We start from the raw sequence: 21575 nt of genomic DNA, 5'->3' as shown, positions 1-21575 counted from the left end.
CTCACAGCATCAAGGCTGAAAGCATCAGCCTCCTCTGGTCTCCATCCAGGCACTGCGATTGGCTGGCTGCGTGTTGATCAAGCTGTTTAGTCTCTGCTTCCCAATTTCCTCTCCTTCAAACGTTGGCACTCATAAACCATGAAGTTGCAGAAAGGATTACGAGAGACAGCACAAGCTGAACCCAGGACATTTAAAAAGTGCACTGAATGTTAGTTCTGATTAGCATCAACCTAGTTTGTACAAATTGGCTGAAAGGGAACAGGTAAGTTTAACATGGCGCATACAGTATGCTTAAGAATAAACAAATCCAAACCCTGTGACTAGCATCTCTATCAAGAATGGGTGCTTGAAATTATTTCCAGCTCCCAGTACGTGAATTTGAAATATTACTTTGCTCCAACTGCTCATAAAACATACCAGTTGTCAGCAAGGGGTGCGAACCACCCCCAATAACTGCACCCATGCATGTTCATGACACTGGGAAAGGAAGAGAGAAAGAACAAGCTAGTGTGACTGAGAGAAGTCAAGCCATAAAGGTTAAGAAAACTCTGAGATGGGGTAAGGGCAGGGTGGGACTCAGTTAGCTCATCAATAACCCCGAGAAGGTGAACACAGACTCACGACAGCCAAGTACCCGCCGGAAGGGAAGATGATCAAGGAGCAGCTAGAACAAATAAAAGAAATGGGTAATAAACTCCTGGAGCACATTACTTCAAGATGTAGGACCTGAGGGAGATATCAATGAACTCACACAGGGTCTGGAGAGATGAATGTCAGAGTTAGAAGTGGCTACCCAGGGAGGCTGGCATATGTCCACCTTGAAGGTCAGTGATGGGGAAGGCAGTGGGTGTGGCTCCTCCACGGTGGAGACGTCACCGACAGAGGATGCAGGGCTGAGTGTTCTCAGTGTTCCTTGGGAGGGGGTAAAGGGGTGGGGAATGGAGAAGGCTGTCTTTGGGGTCAGAAGGAAACTAGTTTAGCTAGAGCCTGTAGTCCAGAAAGGAAATTTGTATGCATAACTAAAATCAGATTAAAACTTTAAGATATTCAGAGCCAATAATGGGGAACTGCGGATACTCTAAGAATCATTGGGGGTTGTAACCCCTTTAGCCCAACCCCTTTTAAAAAGATACAGAAACGGAACTCAAGGTGATAAATGCCAAAGCCCTGTGTGTTAACAGCGGAGCAAGGGAATCCCAAGACCCCTTTACTACATGTGGGTGGACAAAGGCTGAGAGGTCTATAGAGAAAGCTCATTACTGAAGCAGTGAACTTAAGGCAATGTCTACCTCCTCTGGGACCAATATAAAACAGCTTCACCCTCTCTCAGCCCCATTAGCTTGCTGGTAAAGGGAGAGAGTTTTTTAAAAAAAATTACAAAGCTGATTTCTTGGGCTTTACTTTCTTAGCTGGTAGAAATAGAAGCTTTCTTCAAATTCCTCCCATAATGCTTACAAGTCCCAGCAAATGATTCAGCCAAATCCTAGTGGCTATTATACCCCTGTGCATGGCATAGTGTTGCATACACTGTAAAAGCTAGACAAATATTTGAATTATGGGGAAATTCTTCTTTTCCGCATGGATTTCCACCTTAAGTACAGAAATGCTATTCCTTCTCACAGGAGCCTGAAACCAATCCCCACGTCCTTGATGAACGTTCTGGCTTGGCTTTCATCTAGGGCTTCTGTCTAGGAGGTCTCAATGAGTTGGTGTCAATGCATTTTCAACACAGAGCATGAAGTGTTGTAGACAATACAACCTATTCTTCTTCTTTCCCCTAACTAGGATAACTAAGAGAGGTAGGCAGACATCAGAGACTTCAAACAAGGAAGGCATCGAAATGAAAGCAATCTGGAGACCTTGGAGTGAGTATTCACTGCTTGCATAGTGTGTAGTTCTAGTCACTGGAACTGGAAAAGACTATAGTGTCCTTTGTAGAGAGAATATCTTGTGCCAATAGTGTATGGATACATCACTATCTATTAAAATGCCTACGGCCTATGGCGTAGGCGGGACATAGAAGGTGGAACATCTGGAAGGCAGAAAAGGATTCTGGGATAGAACCAGGAGATGGACGATCCATCTGGGAAGTTGTGAAGAGATAGACATGTGATACCTGAACACAGGTAACCAGCCCACGTGGCAGAATGTAGGTTAAAATAATTGGGTTCTTTTAGTTGTGATTTAGTCAGAGAAGAGCCTGTATCAAGGTATTTGTAAATATATTTTGAGTCTGAGTCTTATTTCCCGGATGGGGTTGGAAGGACAAAACAAGACCTAACTTTATAGTCCTTTGTTACAATGTTTCTTTAGGCTTCACTATTTCCAAAAAGGATTCAGGGCAGGTCAAATAGGTAATAAAACGAACAGATTTCTATCTATGTACATAAATGAAATGAAATGAAATGAAATGAAATGAAATGAAATGAAATGAAATGAAATGAAAAAGTTACCAGCTAGTTGGTGGGGTTGATGGGATTCAAGAAGGGAGGAACTGAAGGGTGAGGCTGGGCAGAGATTGAGATGGTCTGTGAGAAGAGTCATAGGCCCTGGTAGCAGTTGGCCATGGCCGAGGGGGTGAAGATGGGTGAATATGAGCATCACAGGTTGGCTCACTTATGATGGAGCCCAAAGTTGTACATCTGTGAAGGTCCTGGGTGGGGAGAAAGTTTTCAGTGTTTCTTTGATCAGTCTAATAAGGCAGAAGACCTGGTGAGCAGATAACAAAAGAGGCATGCTGGAAGACTTAAATTTGGACATGAGAAACAGCATTGCATTGGGGAAGACAAGGAGTACACATACAATCTATGTGCTAGCTCTTCGTTGCTATGACAAAATACCGGAGTGGGGTGAAGAGTTGAAAAGGAAAAAGGATTCCTTTGGATGTGCAGTTCCAGCTTGTGATCAGCTGGCTAGCTCCATTGCTATTGACCTGTGATGAGCATTGGCAGCAAAAGCCAGTGGGAGAGTAAGCTGCTGTCAGGTGGTGGCCAGGAAGCCAAGAGACAGAGAGCAAGCCTTTGCATGAGCAGATTTCTTTCTGCTGCTTTTCATTGTGCTCTTTGCATTAAGAGTGTTTTTTTTTTTTTTTTAACCTGTCAGTTGCTGTTCTGTAGACAAGCCATCTGTCTACAGGAAATGCTGTCACAGACACACCGGAAGTGTGCTTTATTTAATCCCTTAGGTATCTATCACTCAGACTAATGAGGTAGCTGATCATCACACAGCAACACTTGAGATCTTTTTAAAAGATTTATTATTTATTATGATTTATTATATTGTTTATGTATTTTTTAATGCCATACTACACTTGTGGAGGTCACAAGACAGCTTGCTGGAATCGGTTCTCTCCTTCTGCCATGTAAGGCTTGGGAATTGAACTCAGGTCTTCAGGCTTGGCGGCAGGCACCTTAACACACTGAGCCATCTCATTAGCCCAGTGGCTCAGATCTTGACTATTGGGTTTCCTCTTTTCTTCCTTATTTTGTCCTAAAGGAGACAGAAAGTGTCTCTGAGTTTTCTCCACTTGGGAGAGGCATGGGAGTTGACCAGGAAAACTGAGGGAGAAAGCCAGAGCTTCAGTCAGAAGGAATGAGAGGATTAAGCCAAGAGAAATGTCACAATGAGAACTGTCCCCACAGGAGTCTGTGATTTGACCACAGTTCAGCACCAGGACAGTGCAATCTCCCTTCAAGGGCATCCCACACATCACCCGGACCAACCTCTAAAGCCCAAAGAGCTTCAACCTTTTATCTTCCATTCCCCATTCCAGGGAAAATGAAGTCATCCTAAATTAGTAACTTTTAAATCAAAATTAGCTGAGAAAGACTGGGTTTTGTTGAATGTGCTTGAGAGTGGCTGGAATAACATTTCTTGCATTAAGCAGAATAAAGGCCTGAGGTCAGAAATTAACGTGAGTTATAAGAAAATGAAGTAACGTGTTTGTACACCCAAGTCTGTGGGTGTGAAATCTGTACCTGCTATTCTGGCTCTTAGTGTTGCTGTTACTATAGTAACACTTCAATTAACCAGAAAGGATTCATCTAAGAGCACCCAGCTTCAGGAGACTCCTAGAAGAGGCTGGGAGCCACTTCTTGTGCTGAGAGCTCCCCACACCTGGGACATCGATGAAGATGGTGAAGAGAAAAGGGGCGCACAGCACACTCTCAGGGGTTGGCTGACTTCCGTGCCTTAAACCTTTATTTTCTCTTCTCTCTTCTACCTCTTCTTAGCTGTGTGACCTTGGACAAGTCATTTAACCTGACACCAAGAACAATGGCAAGAGAACTGTAAGCATGCCTGAGACTTCCTATGCCTATGGGGATGTAACTCCTAAATTCTCTCTCAGATGAACCTCTCCTGACTCGTATCTTGTCTATTCGGCATATGCTAAATGTTACTGTGTGGAGAACCAGGTTGATCATGCTGACCATAACTTGTAAAACTGGAGTGCTCCCTGTGAAATGAAGACTACAAAAAGAGGGAAAGGAGAGAAAATAAAAACAGAAGGGAAGACCGCAAGGCAATACCCAATGAACAGGAAAGAAGGAGGGCTCCAGCAGGCCACACCCAGTAGCGGAGCCACTTTGAACACCTCATGTTATCCTTCTGGGTGTCATCTGGCAAGTGAGATAATAGTAATAAAAATGATGACAATACTAATCACAGTGATGAATAATGAGAATACCTGTTGCTGGAATTCAACCATTATGAGCCCATATAAAAAACACACCATCCAGTTATTATAATTATAAGCTACATACCTAGACTGGGCAGATCTACCACTATACTAACTTATTCCCCAGCTATGAGACCCCTTGCTACTACCATTTCTCCCAGCCACGGAGTTTGAGTTCTAGTCTTCCTCCTCCTCTTCCTCTGTCCTCTCTCTCTCTTTCTCCCTCTCCTTCCTACCCCGTCTCAAGCCTTCTGTCCCACCTTTCCCCTCCACTGCCCAATCATAGGCTCTAGCCTTTTATTGACCAGTTAAAATGGAGAGATAGTCTGCTGATGAGGATCAGCCCCTCTTGAGGAACCAGTATTAACATTAGAATACAAACAGCATCAGGCCAACCCATTACACATACCTGTAGCAGAGAATCCATAAGAGGGCTAAGGAGCTAGCAGAAGCACAAGAGCTATGTTTTGCTGTTGATTTACTTTGATTTTATTTGCACTCCTGGGAATGGACCCCTAGGCTGATGCTCTACCACTGAGCCACATACCCAGCCCAGATCTCTCTGCATTATTTTATTATTGGACACATTGATGAGACATTTGAAAAATGTATGTTCACATTTATAATAAAAGAAACGAAGAATGACAACATAAACTGTTGTCCTTTACTAGCCAAGATGTTTTTTAAAAACCTTAAGTTCTGCAATTGTTCCCATCCTCTGGGATACAAAAGTGAATAGCAATGGGAAAGAGAGGGAGTTATTCAACGATGAATTCTTGTGGGAATATTTGCCAAAAATCTCAGGTTTTCTGTCTCTCTCTGTGTCTCTCTATCTTTCTCTCTCCATGACTACCTATCTTCAGATTAAACCCAAGGAGAGGATGCAAGATCTCTCAGAAATGCCAATATTTCTCCCTCTGTAGATGAGGGTGAGTCTCAGGCTGTAGCCAGGGCTACACAGAAAAACCCTGTCGAGATATTTTATATTATGGAAAGTTGTACATAATTTTGAGATGATTTATAAACAAGGTTTGAGCAAAAAAAAAAAAAAAAAGAAAAGAAAAACCCTGTCAAAAAACAAAACAAAACAACAACAAAACAACAAAAAAACAAAAGAGGATTGTGGTTCAAGATGTAGTGGGGAAGTCTCAATAAAGAAAACACAGAGGATGTCTCAGAACACTGGATTGGGAGAAGTTGTTTTTTTTTTGTTTGTTTGTTTGTTTGTTTGTTTGTTTTGTTTTATAGGACTCAAAGAACACAGGCAACAAAAGCCAAAAAAGACAAATGGGCTGACATCAAACCACAAAGCTTCTCCACAGCAAAGTGACTAATCAACAGAGCAGAGACATCCCACAGAATAGGAGAAAATATTTGCAGACTACTCATCCAGTGAGGGATTAATATCCAGACTATATAAGCAAGTCAAACATCTCAACAGTTAAAAAGCAAACAATCCAATTAAACAATGGGCAAATGATCTGAATAGGCACTGTCAAAAGAAAACACACAAATATCCCACAGGTAGAGGGAAGATGCTCAGCATCACTAACCATCTGAGAAAAGCAAGCAAAGCCATGGTGAGCTATCACCTCACCCCAGTAAGAATGATAGCCATCAAAAAAAAAAAAAAAGACGAAACCCAATATGCCAGCAAAGCTGCAAAGAGAGAACTCAGGCACACCAGCAGAATTAGCAAAGCCATGACAGAAAGCAGTATGGTCATTCCTCAATAAAATAAGATGAAATAAAACAGCCACATGAAGCATCTATCCCACCCACAGGAGTACATCTCACGGATGTGAAATTGGTGTATCGAAAGCACACCCTCTTTCCATGTTCACTGCAGCGTTACTCCAATAGCCAAGATGTGGAAGCAACCAAAGTGACCATCATCTAATGAGTGGATAAAGAAAATGTGATGTACAGGCTCTGTGGAGTACCTGTGACCACAAGGAGAGGGAAAGCCTGTCATTTGCAGTGATGTGGATGAGCCTAGAGGGCATCGTGTTAAGTGAACTAAGCCAGCCCCAGACAGTGGTACCAGGTGATCTCACTCATATGCAAAAGCTAAAACAGTTGATAGCATAGAGTGCGTAGTCTAGGAAAGAGGGGAGAGAGACAAGCTGTGCCTTGGACAATGGATTATGGGTAAATAAACCGAGCATGTTCTAATATTCTTTAGCACAGTGCCATCACTTTACGAGTTATTATCTATTTAAAATAACCAGGAGAACCTAGGTATCAGAACAAACTTGTAATCCCAGCACCCGTGAAACTGGGGCAGGAGGATGACAGTTGAAGATTAAATAAGAACTGCCTCCAAAGAGTAAACAAATACATTCTAATGAACCATGACTTGAAATGGGCTGACAGCCAAGCAGAGAGGCTACAGTGTCTTAACAGATCCTGAGAATCCACTGTGTGACAGGTGAGGCTACATGTGAATTAATACCACTGCCATCGAAATACTCAAGGGTCTGCAGAATAGCTCTAAGAGAGGATTTGAGTGTTCCCAATAAGAAATGAGAAATGTCTGAGGAGGTGGCTAGGGTAATTACTCTGATTGGATCATTATGCATTAAATAGTGCGCGTGTGCCATACACTCTTTGCCTCGGTTATTACACGCCAGTGAAAGACAAAAGGGTTCTAAGTACATGAAAGTGTCTATAAGAGATCAAGCCTCGAGGATCCATCGTGGTATGAGAATTCAAGGCCATTCAATGACAGTTCCAGTCAAATAAACACCGTCCTCTCCTCCCTTCAATTCTTCGGGTCCTTGCTTCTGTGCAGGAGAGAGAAGAGAGCCAAAGCAGGCGGCTTGCCTGCAGCTCAGGACGCTTGGGCAATGGAGGAAGAGGCATCTTTGAATGAAAAGCAAAGTGCTAACAGGATTAACTGCTATAATTCTATGATTGAATTTAGGATTAGGTTTGCACCTTAGAGTCATTAAGGGCTGTTTTGTTATGCAGACGTGGGTAGAGATGTTCATTCTGAAGCAGGGTGCAAATTGCTTCCAATAGACAGGGTTTTTAAATTCATTTGTTTATTACTGATTGATTGTTTTTTCTTTTGAGACCAGGTCTGGCTATGTAGTCTAGGCTAGTCCTTCTCCTAGCCCCCCTGCCTCAGTTTCCTAAGTGCCAGGCTCACAGGCATGAGTCACCATGCCAACTCCATCAAGTAAGCTTAGAAAGACGAGGGAAAAAAATGTTTCTTTGTTACAATCTCAGTCTGTGCTTACTAAATGTGTTGATCATGTATGGCTTCCAGTTCTAGGACCTGATGCTTTGCAGGGGTGTGAGTGTGGCATAGGGGTGGGGTGAGAGGTACTTGTCTGCCTAACATCTGCCCAACTCTGATGATAGAACACCAATTTCCACCAAAGGATAAGTTCGCTCTTGTTACACTTTGTTAGTTCCCAACAGCCATTCTCACGTGCGGCTAAAAGGAAGGCCTGTATCTAAGCTCAACCAATCAGACTTTCTCACTATACTCGTGAACCCTGACAGCAGGAATGTCGTCATACAAAATTAATCATTCCCAGCAGCCTCCATTGATTCCTGTACCCAGAAATGCAGAACATACCTTGATTCTATGATTATCCCGTGTCCTCCAAAGACGTTCCGCTTCCTCATGCATTAGCTATGGCTCATGTCTGCTCCTTGTAGCAGAAAGGTCCTGCCTGTCAAACTGGAGGATAAAGCATATGTGGCAGAGCAGAGCTGGCAATGTGACAAACGTCATCCCATGGGAGGGAGTCCTGCATTCCTCTAATGGAAATGTCACAGAGCACGTCGTAGCTCCCACAGAATGCAGACAGTTATAAAGGTGGCAGATAGATAGCCAGGTGTATAGGTAAAGATGCATATGTTTTTATTTCAAATCATATCATATGGTCATTCTCTGTGTGGTCTGGTTATAACTGAGAAGGTGGGTGGGGTTTGATCAAGCATATGTGGTTGATGGGGCCTGAGTTCTTGGAGGGCTGGTGTGTTGTTTCGATGTAGGACACAGTTAGATGGTTAGACTGAATTAGTAAAACCAAGTCTCTTCATCCTAAAGCTATGGACCAATTTTGTAGCTCTTTTAAGAAACTCTTTGTTGAATACTGTCTCTCTTGAGCAGTTTTATGCATTGAAACTGAGTTTTTATTATGTGTGGCTTAATGATGTTTATCTCAGTAGGAGCCAGTGAATCAAATGTCCTGGGGTTTAAGCAGAATACAACAAATTGGAATCAAGAACTAGCTATTGATGGCTAGGTATATAGTTAAGTGGTATCATGTTTAGCTGGTGTGGGAGGGGGGGCAGTAAGTTCAATACACACATACACACACACACACACACACACACATCTCTATTTCAGACATTGTTGTTCCTTTGACCAGTAGTAGTCCTCTATTATCTCCTTGCTAATAGAATGTGCCTATTAGTTGGGCAGTGGTGCCCAGCACTTGGGAGGCAAAGGCAGGTGGATTTCTGAGTTCCCAGCCTGGTCTACAGAGTGAGTTCCAGGACAGTCAGGGCTACTCGAAAAAAACAAACAAACAAACAAAAAGAATGTTATATTATTCAGACACCAGTCTATATTTTAGGGGTTGAATGTCCTGACCTAGTCAACGATCTTAGTTATTCAAAATACTACTTATTTTGTCAGTAATTAGTTTAGGGAAAGACACCTGACTAAATTTTTGTTCAATGGGGCATTGAACATCTATGGGTTATTCTGAGGGATGTGTGCCACTTACTTTCCTTAGTGTTATGACAAAACATTGAAGAGAAACAGCTTCAGGAAGAGAGGTTTGCTATGGCTCGAAGTTCACAGGGACAGCCCAGTATATTAGAAAGCTGTCATGTGGCTAGGACCCCATCTGTGAAGGCAGCTTGCTGAAGAGCTTGCAAATTCTCACAGCCCAGGAAGCCTGGAGAGCTAAGTCAGAAGCTATAGGTGAGCTATAATTCTCAGGATCTAAGATCTAGCCCACAATAACCTACTTCCTTCATCTCTAAAGGTGTGTGTGTATGTGTGTGTGTGTGTGTGAGAGAGAGAGAGAGAAAGAGAGAGAGAGAGAGAGAGAGAGATCAGAAAGAGATATGGGGAGTGGAGATCATATTAACTGGGAATGGCAATGACTTGGACTTTTGAAACCTCAAAACTCACCCCCAGGCACACACCTCTTCCAACAAGACCACACCTTCTAATCCTTCCCAAATAGTTCTACCAACTGTAGACCTAGTATTCAAATATATGAACCCCTGAGGTCCATTCTTATTCAATCCACCACATCGTAATAGGTTTTTGGTTTTTTTTTTTAGTATTAAGATACTAGGAGACTCAGAAGATGAAAAGATCTCCCATGCTCATGGATTGGCAGGATCAATATAGTAAAAATGGCTGTCTTGCCAAAAACAATCTACAGATTCAGTGCAATCCCCATCAAAATTCCAACTCAATTCTTCAACGAATTAGAAAGGACAATTTGCAAATTCATCTGGAATAACAAAAAACCTAGGATAGCAAAAACTCTTTTCAATGATAAAAGAAGCTCTGGTGGAATCACCATGCCTAACCTAAAGCTGTACTACAGAGCAATTGTGATAAAAACTGCATGATACTGGTACAGCAACAGACAGGTAGACCAATGGAATAGAACTGAAGACCCAGAAATGAACTCACATACCTATGGTCACTTGATCTTTGACAAGGGAACTAAAACCATCCAGTGGAAAAAAGACAGCATTTTCAACAAATGGTGCTGGCACAACTGGCGGTTATCATGTAGAAGAATGCGAATTGATCCATTCCTATCTCCTTGTACTGAGGTCAAGCCTAAGTGGATCAAGGAACACCACATAAAACCAGAGACAGTGAAACTTATAGAGGAGAAAGTGGGGGAAAGCCTTTAAGATATGGGCACAGGGGAAAAATTCCTGAACAGGACAGCAAAGGCTCATGCTGTAAGAGCAAGAATCAACAAATGGGACTTCATAAAATTGCAAAGCTTCTGTAAGGCAAAAGACACTGTCAATAAGACAAAAAGGCCACCAACAGATTGGGAAAGATTTTTACCAATCCTAAATCAGATAGGGGACTAATATCCAATATATATAAAAAACTCAAGAAGGTGGACTCCAGAAAATCAAATAATCCCAGAGCTAAACAAAGAATTCTCACCTGAGGAATACCAAATGGCTGAGAAGCACCTGAAAAAATGTTCAGCATCCTTAATCATCAGGGAAATGCAAATCAAAAACAACCCTGAGATTCCACCTCACACCAGTCAGAATGGCTAAGATCAAAAATTCAGGTGACAGCAGATGCTGGCGAGGATGTGGAGAAAGAGGGACACTCCTCCATTGTCGGTGGGATTGCAAGCTTGTACAACCACTCTGGAAATCAGTCTGGCAGTTCCTCAGAAAATTGGACATAGTACTACCGGAGGATCCCACAATACCTCTCCTGGGCATATATCCAGAAGATGTTCCAACTGGTAAGAAGGACACATGCTCCACTATGTTCATAGCAGCCTTATTTATAATAGCCAGAAGCTGAAAAGAACCCAGATGTCCCTCAACAGAGGAATGGATACAGAAAATGTGGTACATTTACACAATGGAGTACTACTCAGCTATTAAAAAGAATGAATTTATGAAATTCCTAGGCAAATGGATGGTCCTGGAGGGCATCATCCTGAGTGAGGTAACCCAATCACAAAAGAACTCACATGATATGTACTCACTGATAAGTAGTTATTAGCCCAGAAACTTAGGATACCCAAGGTACAAGATACAATTTGCAAAACACATGAAACTCAAGAAGAATGAAGACCAAAGTGTGGACACTTTGCCCCTTCTTAGAATTGGGAACAAAACACCCATGGAAGGAGTTACAGAGACAAAGTTTGGAGCTGAAACTAAAGGATAGACCATCTAGAGACTGCCACACCTGGGGATTCATCCCATAATCAGACTCCAAACTCTGACACCATTGCTTATACCAGCAAGATTTTGCTGAAAGGACCCTGATATAGCTGTCTCTGGTGAGGCTATGCTGTTGCCTGGCAAACACAGAAGTGAATGCTCACAGTCAGCTATTGGATGGAACACAGGGCCCCCAATGGAGGAGCTAGAGAAAATACCCAAGGAGCTAAAGGGGTCTGCAACCCTATAGGTGGAACAACAATATGAACTAACCAGTACCCGCGGAGCTCCTGTCTCTAGCTGCATATGTAGCAGAAGATGGCCTAGTCGGCCATCATTGGGAAGAGAGGCCCTTGGTCTTGCAAACTTTATATGCCTCAGTACAGGGGAACACCAGGGCCAAGACGTGGAAGTGGGTGGGTAGGGGATTGGGGGGTATGGGGGACTTTTGGGATAGCATTTGAAATGTAAATGAAGAAAATACCTAATTAAAATAAAGATACTAGGAGAATCCTATCCTTTTCTGTCTCTGGAAGGTGTTGTATGGAAGGTGTGATGCCTGAGAATTGTGCAGTTGTTTGAGGATTTATGACGACGAAAGCAGGCTAGTGAACTAAAGATGGTGAAAAACAAGACAGGATAGAGCTTGCTCTTTAATGGTATCGTTAACCCCACACACACACACACACACACACACACACACAAACAAATACCCTGATCAATTCTGAAATGCCTAAGGTCTATGCTTCTTGTTATATGAATTAGTGGTAATTCTATTCATTTCTGCAACCATTTTGAGGCTGTTGACATTTCGCTTTGTTTTCTTGCTCTTTGAAAGCCCTTTCCATCAGCAGTTCCCAGTGCATTCTAGAAATTTCCCGAAGGGACTCTCTCATATCTGTAGGGTTAGTCGTGAAGGAGCAAGGATACTTTACCTAACTGGTTCTAATGTTCTTTTGAACCTTTCAAAATGATTGTTTGAGAACTGCAGACCTCTCTAGGTACACAGAGCTCGCTTATTACTAGATAATTACAAAGTGCTCCCTGAGGCTGTGGCCTCGACGAATCCTCCTGGTTTCCCTGCCCTCCTCCCTTGCCTGCCCCTTCCTGGTACCTTCCCAGTCTGACCCGTGGACCAGGGGAATATTCTGAATATGAAGTATTATCACAAAACAAATGTCAAGAGCAGGCTGCTCCATCATGTAGACACTATAGAGGATTTTTTTTTTTGTTTTAGATTTGTGACAATATTACAGATAGGGCTTTTTATATTGCTTGTGCCCAAGAGGTTGTTCAAAGTCAAACATTAAAAAGAACTCAAGAAAATCACATCTGGTAGTATGTATGGAGCTGAAGAAGAGAGAAGCTGCCATAAAATTGGCTCAAAATACATCTACCCACACCATGTTGGCAACAGCAAAAGGAACACACACCTGGCACTTCTGTAGGCACGAGATCTCCCAGTCTAGTCTCCAGGGGCAGAGGTACAGCAATAACTGATGTGGGTTCCGAGGGCGTGGAAGAGTTAAAAGACACATTGCCATGGTGGAGAAGAAAAAGCTCCTTTGGAGGAGCAGCAATTGCTAGGGAGAAGGCAGCTCTGACCTTTGATTTGCTGATTAATTTTGCAGGAAGGCAACCTGCAGAACATTGCCCCCAAGAGCAGGCAGGCCATGACCTTCACCCAGCTATGCTAAGGGAGAAACACATAGCCAAAACCAAGCTGACTTTGGGGCTTTTCCAAGAGAGCAATTTGCAGGCATCTCCTGGGGTCACCGATCACTCAGTCCCATGGGTCGATCTGTCTGATGCCATTACTGTAGTACCAAGGCAGGGCTGCTGCTGCGGAGGCGGGCTCCTGCACCATACCCAGGCCCACCTCCCCTCACCGCTCCCTTCCCCATCTGTACAAGTGCTTGCCCCATCCTGCTTTCCCATCTGCAGGGGCCATTCTGCCTCTCCAGGAAGTTGTATGTGAAAGGCAAGAAAGGGGGTGCCTTCTACTCCATCCCTGTGGTTTTAAGGCGCCAACTCTTAGGCTGACTAGAGTCCTGCCCTTTGGAAATTCAGAGACTGAAACAACAGGAGAAGTGGAGGGCAGCCTCTTTCCAGAGACTGAGGACCAGCGGGCTAAAAGGTGAAGTCAGCTCTGTTCTGCTGAGCAGGGAACATAGTCAACTGGGAGAGGAAATAAGAAGGGAAGAGTCTAAAGTAGAGATGAGTTGACTTGTGAGCTTCCCAAGCTCCAACCTAGTGGATCAATCCACAGTCCTCCCACTGACTCCCCACACCCAATACTGCAGCCCTCGGGTGCAGCTCCATTTCTGAGTAGCTTAGCAAATTGTTTCTGATCAAACAAATCCAGTGCGTTATAGTCAGGGGCCTCGCCTCACTCCGCATGAGCCTTCTTGGACAAGTTGGAGGGACTTATCCTTGTCCTCGCTGAATGCACAGTGTGGTGGGGAATATCAGCATGGCACAAATAATCACTCAAACAAATATATAAGGAGAGATCTCTTGGTTCCTCTCCCTGAGGGACTGAATTACATCCCTTATAGACACTTATGAAGATGAAGATGCATTTTAATAGGTTTAAAAGGTCAGGTCCCCTGCACGTCAACAGTTAAACTTCAGCCATGTGGAAAATATACTAATCTTAGCAGCTCCCTGCCCTCTGCCTAACGACTGAGGTGGCTCCGTACACTTCGGCCTCCCAGCAGCACCTTTATTGCCTTCTTTAAACCCTGGAGTTTCAATTTTCCTTCCCATCAGAGCTGTCCCGCTTCTCACCACCCAGATCTTTCCCCCTGTAATTCTCTAGCTCCCGGGCTGGAGCCTCCACCACAGAAGAGCCACCTTTTCCCTAGCCGAGGGCTGCTGAGACTCCAAGGAGCTGTGCTGTCGCTGATTTATGAATCCTCATCCTCTGCCTGTTGAGGAAAATCACTTTATCAAGATGAGAAGTCCGGGTGGGGGTGCAGCCGGGTTTCCTGTTTGGCTGTGAGTGGCGCTCCTGCTTATTTCAGAGGCACTTGGTTCGCAGGCCATGGGAACTGCATACGAGGGACTCGGAGAGGACTCACCAAATACTGCACGGGGTGTGTGATTCACTACACACACATTCAGCTATACCTTTCAGGATTTACAGGATGAGATGCAGCAGCTCCGAACAAAGGAATGAGGAGCAGAAGCAGCCTGCCCGCACACATGCGCAGCACGGAAGTGCTGCCTCAGTCTCCCAGTCAGTGGATCCGAATGCACCAGGTGTTCATTAGTATCCTCAAAAATATCACAGTCCCCTATATTAGCACTGGAAGGTACTGGCATTTCCACTATGTCACAAACAAGGAAAGTGAGCCAAGCATGATGGCTCACAGTTGCAATTCCAACATTCAGCAGGATTGTTGTCAGAGGATTGTTGTGAATTTGAGGTCAGTCTGCCTAACATAGTGTATTTCAGGCCAGCCCAGGCTACAGGGTGAGACTGTTTCAAGAACCCTTCCCCTTTCTCTGCCCCCAAAAGGAGGACAGTGACCAGAGATGTGTCTCAGTGGTAGAGTACCTTTGTTACAGATACCTGGGTTCAGCCTCCAGAATCGTCAACGAGGTAAAGGGGAAGAGAGCAGTTTGACGTCATGCCGTGAGGGTGGGGCAGAGGCTTCAGTCTCAGATCTGACTTTTGATCTATTACCAGGCCTTTTGTGGGCAGCTCAAGACACTGGGAGCCATACAGTGGACTCAGTACTGTATATAGTAATCTTAACATAATCGAGGTGTCCCAGTCCAGTAAGAGGAGGTACCCAGGGCAATTATTTTTCTCTGTTTCCATTATATTATACAAACATTAAAAGCAAAACAAAGAAAAAAAAATCTTATCCTAGAATGATCTATGTGAAAATTTAGCTCTTCCCTGTTTGTTTTTCAAGACAGGGTCTCACCATGTAGCCCTGGCTGTCCTGGAACTCAACTCTGTACACCAGGCTGGCCTCGAACTCACAGAGAGTCGATTGCCTCTCTGCCTTCTGAGTGCTGGAATTAAAGGCTTGTGCCACCATCACCTAGCATATTTAGCTCTTTCCCCTATTTTTTCGGTTATATTTTGTTTTCTCTGAATGTACTTGAGATTATACTATATCTTTATAGTCTTAAGTCCCGAGTTTTCATTTAAGTTTATAACACAAGCATTTTCTGTGTTATTATTTTGTCTTTGTGGCTGTAATATTGATGATTGTTTAGTATTCCTCCAAATAAATGTATCATAGCGTAGCCACTCATGTTATCATTAGACATTCGATTTCATCAATTTTCAATTAACATAAATAATGGTGCAATGAATATCTTACACACATAGTGTTATCTCCATATTTATGTTATTTCTTTAGGATAGCTTCCAAAAACTGGGATCACTAAGCCAACAATTCTGAGCCGTTTTATGGCTCTTGAAACAGATTGCCAAATTGCCTGCTAAAAGCTTCTTACCAATTTACATAAACAATTTTGAATAAGAGTCAAAGAAGGTGACCAAATAAAAACTTAGCCAGGAATTAAAATTAAGAACGGCTCTGTGGACACGACTTGTATGCAGGGTAGTAAAATGCATTCTGGCTTGTAGGCCGTGGGGACATCAGAGTTCTCTCTCGCGGGGCTGAACAAAAGAAGAAAATAAAGGGCCGCAGGCTGGTCGCGCTTTTATTACTTCCAAGCTTCTGTGCTGGTGCTGTACAAGAGAATAACTCCAATACTGTCAGACTGCTGAGACCCAGGCTGCCCCCAGAGACCCTGGTTTAATTAGATGGGCCTGCCGTGTGGTCTGGCTCTGAGATTGGAGACGCTCCCCAGGTGATTCTGTGGGGCACAGGTTGAAGACTCATGCGTGGGTCGCGAGGCAGTCAGCAAGGCTGATTTCAAGACACAAAGACCCCTGATGACTTCCGTAGCTCTGTTTCCTTCTGAGCTTCCTGTGCTCCCGGAGACCTCAAACCGTGGGTGCCAACAAGTCTCCCTGCTCCGCCCATCCTGAGACCAGAAATGCCTGCTATATCCGGCTCCCACGGTCCCAGAGTCTGGAGGTCCAAGAATTACTAAGAGGACCAAATGGGGAAGTTCTTAATGCCTGGGATGACTATGGAGCCTCTGCACTGACTACCTGGGGTTTAAGATAGTGGCAATCTCAAATATCCAACTAGAGGGGATTGGTAAACTCACCACAATACATCTATGACCCAGAGCAGTGGTTCTCAACCTTCCTAATGCTGCGACCTGTTAATGGAGTTCCTTATGTTATAGTGACCCCCAAACATGACATTAGTTCTGCTGCTACTTCATAACTCTAACTTTGCTACTGTTATGAATCATATTAGTTTTGAAGAGAGTGGTCTGAATTGGTGTCACGACTCACAGGTTAAGAATCACTGTTCTAGAATATCATGTAGTTTATTTGTGCTAAGATGAAAAGCTCTTCAAAATGCTCATTAAAGAAGACCTGGTATGTGAAAGAGATGTGTTATATCTGGGTGAAAAAAAAAACACATTACATATTCACTTCTCTATACACAGAAGCTATCTGAAAATCCTTAAGAATACAGAACCGTGACCACTTTAGACACATGGCTTTACAGGCATGCTACTGGGAAGAGGAACGGGGACCTGAAATGCTTCTCTCAGGTCCTTCTCTGTGGCCTGTGTGCCTCTGGCATATTGGTTTGTTTGTTTAATCTTTAAATTTCATCTGTAAATGTTTTGCCAGCATGTGTGTCTGCACCACATGAGTACCTAGTGCCTGTGGAGGCCAGAAATGAACATCAGATGCCTTGAAACTGGAATTACGGATGACTGTGGGCCACCATGTAGGTCCTGGGAATTGAATCCAGGTCCTCTGCAAGAATAACAATCACTTTTACCCACTGAGCCACCTCTCCAGCCCCAGCTTGTTTGTTTTTGAGAGAAGATTTCATTACATAGCTCAGGCTGGCCTTGAACTATCTGCCCTCTTGTCTCTACTACCTACTGAGTTGCACCACACCTAGCCATGTGCAGCGTTTATTATTTTGTTTTTCAAAGAGTGGTACAGATGGCTTTGACTTGTGAGTTTTCAATTTTACCGTGATAGGAAGGCAACATGCATCTCTCTCGTGAGACCAGGCAGTGGCGGCTCCCATTAAGCTTGCCACTCATGGTCATGAAAGGAACTCCCCACAGTGTTGTATGATACAAAGTTTGATAAGTGGAAGTACATTATATGTATGTCTGTCTGTCTGTCTGTCTGTCAGTCTGTCTCGTGTGTGTGTGCCTGTTGTATGTTGTGTATGGTTTAAGCATATGGGTGTGTAGCACACATGAGTGTGCGGACGCAAATGCCTATACACACTCACATCGAGGCTAAAAGAGGATATTGGGTAGTTTCCTCTATCACTTGCTGTCTTATTCCTGTGAGATGGGGTGTCTCACTGGATAGGAAGCTCGATGTTTTGACTAGGCTAGTTGGCCAATGAATACCCAGGGATCTACCTGCCTCTGCCTCTACCCTCAATGTTGTAGTTACAGGCACCCAGTGTTGTGTTTGACTTTTATAAACAGGTGCTAAGGATTCAAACTCATGTCCTTAGGTTTGCACAGGGAGCGTTCCTGCTAACTGAACTCTCTCTGCAGCCCCATTAAAATATTTCAGTTTGCAATTGGTTGCTTGGGATCCAGCAGTAAGTAGGGGAGTATTTGTATGTAGCATTGTATAGTGCTGGGGTGGGATGACAGACATATTTAATCCCAGCACTGCAGAGGCAGAGGCAGGCAGATCTCTCTGTAAGTTCTAGGCCAGCCTGAGCTACATAGAGAGTTCCAGGCCAGTCAGGGCTACATAGTGAGACCCCTATCTCAAGACTAAATAAACAAACAAATAATAAATCTCCTAGCACATCCCCCTCCGTACAACATTCTGCAGGTCTAAAAGCCACCAGCACTGTCCCTCTTAAGATGAGTTAGGACAGTGTTACTGCCAATTTTCCTTACAAAACCAGAAGCTGAAACTCCAAGAGATACAGGTATAGCAACAGGATTCCAGGCTGATAAAGGGTGGGCCAGAGTCCAAGTTTTCTGCTCTGCATGTCCAGCCACCATCCTCTTTTTAGTGATCCCGTGCTTTGAAGCTGGGATTCCCGTGTCCCAGAAAACACTGGTTTCCACTTGCCATGCTACTCACTTGGAGCCTGGGAAGTGTTGAAGGTGCCTAGGAGAACCAGTGTCTAGAGGAGAGAAGAGGGAGAACTGACACTAACTAACGTTCTAGGGTCCCAAGCTAGAGCCACCAAGCAGCAAGCAGGGCTCTTTTCTGCCTCTTAGTGCTTGGCCTGGTTGGAGAGGAGAGAAGAGGAAGTCTGTGCTGAACCTGCTGGAAATACGGGGGCAGGAGGAAGAAATGCAATAATTTGATGGCTACAAGGCAGCACATTCAGCATTTGGGAAGTTGAAATCTATTCCTGGCCTGCTGTTGGTCACAGACTCTGCCCAGGAAAGGGTTAATCATCAATCTCTGCTGAGTCTGATCCTGAATTCTCCCTGGAGGAGGGCTGAGCTTTTCAGAGCTGTGTAGGGAGAACTCATAGCCCTTCAGAGGCCCATAGCACACTTCTGCTGGCATGGGCATCTTTAAAGGTCATCTGTGGGCCTGGCTTCCAACTGCACCCTTGCCATCCCTCCTAGATAAATCCTGAGCACTTAGTAGGGAGAGAAGGCCGGCATCTTTCCTACCTTTGTGCCCTGGGATATCTTGCCTCCAGGTGGAAGGAAACCTCCTCTGTGTCTATTAAAGGTAATGTGGTAAAGAGAACAGAAACAGTACCTACCCAGTTCCCCATCACAGCGCCTGGCAGTCAGCAGCTCTCCGCTTCCTTCTCATTCTCATTTTAGGACAAAGACACAGAACTATGTGTTTTCCCTCACCGTGGGAGCCCATCTTCTCGCCATCACTAAACGCATCCCAATATTTCTCTTTTCTCTAAGCTGAGCTCAACTGTCACTTCCTCAAAAAGGGTGTTTTAGGCCTCTCCATCCTCTCTCCTGGTCCCGTGGTACCTTGGCTGTCTTCCTCTGGAGCACATGTTCTAAGAAATCTGCTTTGCCTTTAGTGATTTCATGGGGGGAGGGGTTGCCTCAACACATGATGAGAACATTCCCATTCATCTCCAAGAACCAACCTACCAGGGAGCTGTCCCCACTCTGTACACTAGAGTTGTCAGTGCAGAAAATGTGGGTCCACTGTCATTGGCAAGTATTATGTACTCCTCGGCCACTGTTGAAAGGATTAGGGATGAGCAGCTGAACTGAGTGAGCTGCTCAGTCCTGGGAATTGGAAACAGAGGACATGTATATAGTTAGCCAATACTGTCCCATCTACCTATTCTAGATTTAATTGTGTTCCCCATCTGTCTTAGTTAGGGATTTACTGCTGTGAACAGATACCATGACCAAGGCAAGTCTTATAAAGGACAACATTTAATTAGGTCTGGCTTATAGGTTTCGAGGTTCTGTCCAGTATCATCAAGGTGGGAACATGGCAGCATCCAGGCAGGCATGGCGCAGGAGGAGCTGAGAGTTCTACATCTTCATCTGAAGACTGCTAGTAGAAGACTGACTTTCAGGCAGCTAGGGTGAGAGTCTTAAAGCCCATGCCCATAGTGACACACCTACTCCAACAGGGCCATGCCTCCCAATAGTGCCACTCCCAGGGACAAGCATATACAAACCATGACACCATCCAAGCAATGGTGATATTATAACTGTTTTTGCAGGTGACTGTGCTTTTGCAGGTGACCAGTTAAGATGAAGTCATTAGAGTGAGCTCTTGCCCAATATGACTGGTATCCCTATGAAAAGGGGATATCTGGACACTGAAACAGACACAGACCAAGACAAGATGATGTGAAATTGCCCAGGAGACACATCTACAAGCCAAGGGATGCCCAAAGCTAACAGAAGCTAGGAGCAAGGCTGAACTTAAAAGGAAACAGCACTGCTGCCATCTTGACTGCAGATGACTGGTCTCAAGAACTGTGATGTGATGAGTTTATATCCTTAGCCACCCAGTCTGTGGTGTTTTGCTATAGAAATCCTAAGAAATTAATAGGTCTTCTCTGGAAGCATGTGGTTCAAGAAATGCAACTCTCAGGAGCTCAATAGATAGTTTGGTGATTAAAAGTATTGCCTGCTTTCCCATAGGACCTGGGTTCAATTCCCAGCACCTACATGGTGGCTCACAAGCATCTGTAACCCCAGTTCCGGGGAATCTGATGCCCTCTTCTGACCTCCATGGGCACCAGGCACACAAGTGGTGCACAGACACACACGCAGGCAAAACCCATACGTATACTGTAGGGGGTGGGTTTGATGCTTTGATCGGGAATCTGTTTACTGATGCTAAAGGTCCTTGCCCCCAATTGGCTTTTGGTCTATCAATAAAGATGCCAGTAGCTAATGACTGGGCAGAAAGAAAGAGGCGGGACTTCCAGGTTCCTGCAGGCTAGGGAGAGGAGAGTTGAGCTATCTGGGGGAGAGACATGGAACAGACTCAGAGTGACAGGGAGATCTTCCAAAATGTAGGCAGAGAGGGGAAGTGGCTCAAAAGTGACCAATGGGCTTCGCAGAAGGTAACCAGGCAACTACGTTTCGGGCAGATTTGGTGTTGAGCTAGGAGTAAAGGTAAGGCCATGTTAGCCGCAGAAGGCTTAGAAGAGCCCAGCCACAGAGCCAATAAGCTAGTTAAAAATGGGCTAATGTATGTATGTGCCTTTTATCCTCGGATCTGAGATAGCTCTTGGGCAGGTGCATGCATGTGACCAGCCAAAACCACAAAACAGTGTAGACAAAACTACATTCCACAGCATACGATTAATAACAATAATATTAGTAAGTGTTTCTTTCCTCTCTCTTCCTGCCCTCCATGGACCTTATTATCACCGGTGTTGTGTTTGTCACTGGCGTG

At 44.3% G+C, this 21575-nt stretch overlaps 1 protein-coding gene across 2 annotated transcripts in view; it reads right to left on the bottom strand.

Moving 5' to 3' along the window:
* Window positions 1-13226, bottom strand: part of Sema5b (semaphorin 5B) — a 143617-nt gene extending 130391 nt beyond the window's left edge. The window contains exons 1-3 of one of the 2 annotated variants that reach the window (XR_002380002.3): window positions 13036-13226; window positions 8268-8372; window positions 3240-3489 (exon numbers count right to left, since the gene is read on the bottom strand). The gene's annotated coding sequence lies outside the window, so the exon portion shown is untranslated. Of the gene's footprint in view, window positions 3490-5753; window positions 7465-8267; window positions 8373-13035 lie in introns of those variants that run through there. The other variant, XR_015045790.1, reaches the window with a different exon arrangement.
* Between the last annotated feature and the right edge of the window lie 8349 nt (window positions 13227-21575).

The sequence above is a fragment of the Mus caroli genome, unplaced genomic scaffold (genome assembly GCF_978045245.1).
Source record: "Mus caroli unplaced genomic scaffold, Mus_caroli_1 scaffold_17, whole genome shotgun sequence".
Lineage (NCBI taxonomy): Eukaryota > Metazoa > Chordata > Mammalia > Rodentia > Muridae > Mus > Mus caroli.
Note: the sequence above shows the minus strand (reverse complement) of the source record. Positions and strands in the feature narration are given on the sequence as shown.